This window comes from Drosophila albomicans, unplaced genomic scaffold (assembly GCF_009650485.2).
Source record: "Drosophila albomicans strain 15112-1751.03 unplaced genomic scaffold, ASM965048v2 ctg37_pilon, whole genome shotgun sequence".
NCBI classification, from domain to species: Eukaryota; Metazoa; Arthropoda; class Insecta; order Diptera; family Drosophilidae; genus Drosophila; species Drosophila albomicans.
This window is the reverse complement of record NW_026263666.1, coordinates 26454-32608: the sequence shown is the minus strand read 5'-3', so window position 1 is coordinate 32608 and position 6155 is coordinate 26454.

The window sequence follows — 6155 nt, the reverse complement described above, 5'->3', positions numbered from 1 at the left end:
AGAGTTTAATGATTTAACTGCAAACATCTAAGATACGAATAATTGTTGTGGTCTATTATTTTTGGCCTTCCCTACTATAAATGACCACCAAGAGATGGCAACACTGCATTTAATTGCAAACATCTAAGAGGTCTTCAGGTCGGTCATACCAAAACTGTAGCTACTCCATCATTGTGTTTACGTTGCTCGGGTGGATTAGCAAAGACTTGACTATGCACATCAATCGCTGATAGTGCACCGCGCAACTGGAGTATGCATTTAAACCTCTAAAAAAAAGAATAACCAAAATTGCAAGTACGTGACCGTTTATGTATGTGTCCATCAATCGTTGATAAGACACCGGGACCACGTAATCAAAACGCAAATATAAAATCTTTTAAATATAAGAACAAAGATTCAAAGATTCGTGACCGTGTATGTGTCCATCAATCATTGACAAGATACCGGGACCACGTAATCAAAACGCAAAATATTATCAGAACCCGAAACCCAGAATCTTTAGAAAAAGCTTTCGAACTTGCAAAAATAGAAAAACACTTTTTCTACCAGAACTCTAACAACCAACAGAATGGTCGTCACCGTGAGAACTCTAACGACCGGCGAAATCAGCGCCATCATGACAATTCATGATGACCGGAACCGTCCGTGCGAGAAACATTATCAACAAAACCAGAAACAATCAGGTAGTAACAAAACCAATAAAAATGACTCGCGTCAACAATTCCAAAATCGACAAGAACCAGTCGGCTTCGTAAACAAAAAATCCCATGGGCAATTCTTACCTTACGTTCTTTTATCTTCTAAATGTACTACAACAAAACCCATTTAAATTCCTCATAGACACCGGCTCCACTTATCCTTCTATAAAACCTTAATTGATTGCAAGGGATCAAATTCAACAATTGGATAACCATATTAATATTCATACCGTTCTTAACACGTTCCAAATCCAAGAATTTACTGAATTAATTATCTTCGAACAGTTTAAAGCAAAAAAAAAAAAAATTCTTGTAAAATTAGACATCCAAACAGAACACATGAGCGATGAGGAAAGACAGAGCCTAACTAAACTATGCAAGCAGTTCAAACAACTTTTCTAACGAGGATCGTCAACTAACGTTTTCAAACGTCGTCAAACACTCGATTTCAACAGATGATGTGTCTATTTACACATAATCTTATAGATACCCTTTCATCCACAAAGAAAAGGTGCGGAATCAAATTTCAAAGATGGTTGTCACTCCCCTTGGAGCGCACCTGTATGGGTCGTGCCTAAGAAAACTGACGCTTCAGGTCAGAAGAAGTGGCGATTGGTAATTGATTTCCGTAAACTAAATGAAAAAAACATCTCAGACAGATACCCAATTCTTAATATAGCAGATATATTAGACAGCATAGGAAAAACCAAATACTTCATAACAATCCATTCGGCAAGTGGCTTTCACCAGATAGAGATGAACCCACGTGATGCAAACAAAACAACGTTCACCTTTGAGAATGGACATTACGAGTTCACAAGAATGCCTTTCGGCCTCACGAACGCACCTGCAACGTTCCAACGCGTTATGGACAACGTCCTAGACGACTTAGTAGGGAACGTTTGCTTCATATACCTTGACGATATCATAATATTCTTCCCGTTTCAGAAACATATTACAGAAATAAAGTCAGTGTTTGATAGGCTATTAAAGGCGAACTTAACATACAAGGAAATTGATTTTTTGGGACACATAGTCACACACCAAGGAGTTAAGCCTAACAGCCTAACGGACAAGATCCAGGCAATGACAAATTTCCCTTGGTCGTTCCTAGGATTATTAGGCTATTACAGGAAGTTCAAGATTTCGCGAGAATAACTAAACCAATAACAAGAGAACTGAAGGGTAAGAAATCAATAGTAATAGACGATGAATTTAAATAAGTAGTAGCTTATTCAAAGAACCTTCTGTGTAACGAACCGATACTAGCCTATCCAGATTTCACTAAACCATTCACACTCACCACAGACGCAAGTATTTCACCATTGTTGCGGTACTATGGCAAGGACCGGTCACCATCGACAGGCCTATTTCGTTCGCCAGCCGAACACTCTCAGAAACGAAAGTCAGATATTCGACTATAGAGAAAGAAATGTTAGCGATCATCCGGTCCGTAGGTTACTTTAGACCATATGTTTTTTTGACCGCAGATTTAAATTAGTCAGATCATAAACCATTAGTCTGGTTTGAAAACGTGAAGGGTCAAAACCCAAAACTACTTCGATGGAAAACCACCCTGGTCGCTTACTAGAATCAACTTTAAATGTAAATGAAGATCCACTATAATAACGCTTGTTCAGAACCCACTGAATCATTTTAATATCCAATCGATTTTTCAAATCGAGCCAACGGCCCCAGTGCAGTTAATAACACCATTGCCTCGTAAAGTAAGGCGTATCTTTTCAGAACCCGAGCACACTTTTAACTTGATTACCAATATACTCCAGACCATTCTCAAATTAAACAAAACGCATGCCATTTTGGCACTTTTGTATAATTGAAGAAGCATTCAACAATTACTTCACAGAAAACAAAGTATATAACATCTGTCGTTGCAAATCACTTTTAATCGACCTGACTAACAAAAAACAGTACAAAAAATCGTACCGTCTTAATAGCAATCACTGAGGAATCGATGAGATCCTTAACCATCTCAATAGAGATGTCTACTTTCCACCCATGAAAATGATTATCATACAAATAATAAAAGACTGCGACATACATATGTATGTTTAACACTTAAATACGATAGACAACCCTACAAACCTTTCATGCAAGCCCACCTGCACCAGCAGAACCTTTAGATGTTATTCACATTGACATTTATACAATCAACAATACGAACAATTAACAGTCATCGATAAGTTCTCAAAATTTGCACAACCATATCCATCAACCAATAGAAATTCAATCAGAGTCATCGCAGCACTTTAGTATCTTCGGTTTACCAAAGAAATCGGTCTTTGACCAAGCGCAAAACTTTCAGGAAATTTTCTCAGCGACTTTCTGACTCAGTATAACATTATCACTCATACGACATCATTCCAACAATCATCAGGAAATGCACCTGTTGAAAGACTCCATTCAACAATATCAGAACTGTACAGAATAATTGTTAACCCTAAGGCGGAACTCCAACACCAATGCGACCATGCAGATATACTTTCGGAAGTATTGACAACATACAACAATGTGAACCAGCAGCGGTTATACACCGTTTGAACTTTTCCATGGTAGAACTCACATATTCGAAAAAACAGTGAAGTTTGACAATCACCACGACTACTTAACCAAATTGAAGGAATTTAGAAGGAAACTGTACCCCCAAATCCAAGAACAACTAGGTAATAAAACAGAACAAAGGTTACCCAAGTTAAACCAAGAAAGGAAACCACCAGTCCAGGTCGAAAACAATAACGTAGTATTTGGGAAATAGAATAGAATAAGTTAATCAGGAAAAACAATTACGCCCAATAACCTACTTCATTCCAGAACCACACAGTTTTTCTCCTTGGAAAAACACAACGGATCTTCCTCTCGCACTCATCCATCTGGGAAATGCTCATATAACACAGAACCATAGAACCTTAACCTATATTGTAGACATCCAAGAATTCAAGTTGTGTGTTTCCAGAATAAGAAATACATTGATATCTCTTAGACTAGATACAACATTCAAAATTTCATTAGAAGTTATACAAGGGAAATCACAGCAATTGGAAGACGGAATAGAGACCCTATTTCCACACATAAGAAATAAGAGGGGTTTGATTAACGGCTTAGGAACCATGCTTTAATCTATAGCAGGAAACTTGAAAGGGCCTTTAGCAGACCCAGGTTGTTCTACAGATTTGTACAACTATACGCCACTGAGGTAGGCGACAGGCATTCCTGTAGGTGGCACAGGTGCGGTTCACGAAGTAGCCGGCAGATCTTGTAGAAGTAGAATTGTGCCTACCCGGCACTCACAGTCTACTTAAATTTCCAGCTTAAGTTGACTTTCGCTTCCACACGCATTTCAACGCAAAGATCCGATTTGTGCGGATGTGGTATGGGAATAAATGAAAGTGGTTGTCGCCGACATGTTAGGTTAGGTTAGGTGGGACCGGCTGCCCCTGTACGGGGCAAAGCATAGACTAGTAGAGGTCCGTAGCTGTACCGGTAGCTTATCTACGTCTCAGAAGTCGCGCAGTATGGACGCCTTCTTAGCAAAAGCCAGTAGCATCCTAGGAGGTAGCCGTGAACCGTCCCGAAGATCGTTGTGGCACGGCGAATTAAGGTATTTCAACCGGAGTCGGGATAACGCTGGGCATCTACAGAGAAGATGCTCGAGTGTTTCCTTAACTCCGGGCTCGTTGCATTTCCTGCACTGATCACTGTTCGTGATACCCAGCTTTACAGCATGGACAGCCGACAGACAGTGACCGGTTAAAATACCTAGCATTAACCTGCAGTCTTTCCTTGAAAGCTGCATGACGAAATTGGTTAAGTTTTTATTGGTAGAGGCACACATCAGCCTTGCAGTTTTGCACGAGTTGGCATTGCGCCAGCTAGCATCCCACTGAAGTCTGGAGCGCACCTCAATTTCCCTGCCTAGAGTTCGCAGGGATATCGGAACATTGCACATGTTACCGACATCGAGCCCCAGTCCCTCTTTGGCGAGAGAGTCTGCGATCTCGTTGCCCTCGATGCCCTGGTGGCTTGGGATCCAATAGATACGCACGACCGCAGATGCGTTCAGCGACTCTATTGCTCTTCTGCTGTCCAGGACAACTTTGGACTTGACCACATCAGAGTATATTGATCTTATTGCAGCCTGGCTGTCAACAAAGATGTTAATAGAGTTATGATTACACTGTAAACCCCGAGCCAATTCGGCAGCCTTGCCAATGGCGAAAACTTCCGCCTGGAAGATGCTGCAGTGGTCTGGGAGTTTATAGGAATGTTTGGAGACCGGGTCCGGGCAGTATACGGCCGCTCCGACACCATCATCCATCTTCGACCCGTCGGTGAAGAGGTTGAGGGCTTCGGGAATGCATAACCCTTCCCGCCAGCAGTCCGGTTCCAAGAATATTGTTTTAATATGGTCAGTACTGGTAAGGGGGATAGTATAGTCCAGGTCTATACTAGTCTCCCTACCAATGGCGCTGTGACCATAGCCTAACAGACCCAGATTGCCTGTTGCGGCAATCGTTAGGGACGATTTTGCGGCTATGGATTGCGCGTATATGTTCAACGGTTCGACGCCAGCTATTACCTCGAGGGCTTTAGTTGGCGTCGACCTGATAGCGCCTGTGATGCACAGTAGCGCTTGACGCTGTGTCCTTTCCATGATGGATAGGTACGTCCTTTTTTACGTGGCCTGCCACCACACTATAACACCATAGGTGCGGATAGGGCGAACAACTGAGATGTATATCCACCGCATTAGATTGGGTGAGAGGCCCCAAGTGCAACTAAGCATCTTTTTCGCCATGTATAAGGCTCCGGTGGCCTTCTTCACCCTTTCTAGCACGTTAAGCTTCCATGACAGTTTGCTGTCCAGAACCACACCTAGGTATTTTACTGCTAGGCTCGGCTTTAGCATGGTGCAGCCTATTTTTGGGGGGGACCACGCAGGTACCTTATACCTCTTCGTGAAGAGGATAAGGTCCGTTTTGTCCGCGTTAATGCTGAGCCCGGCTGATTCGGCCCATGCTTTAAATTCCCGTAAAGTAAGTTTCATTACGGAACTAAGGGTGGTTGGGCATTTCCCAGTTATCAAAATGCTTATGTCGTCGGCATAGGCAATTAACTTGGGGGCCCGTCTAGTGAATTTTTGAAGTAGGCTATTTACGACCAGATTCCAAAGGAGAGGCGAGAGAACCCCACCCTGGGGAGTGCCACTTCGCACTACCTTTGTAATGGCCGCATCGCCCCACGTAGCCACCACCCGCCTGTCACAGAGAAGGCGGTTGACCCACCTGTGGATCGCTGGTGCCGACATGTTAAATCTACGAATTATTTCTTACCGCAGTGACGTCCTCCAATAATGAACTAGATCGCGCTATTATCAATCAGCTGCTTAAATGCTATAAGATGTGACTGTCACGATAGTCATTAAAATACCACTTATCA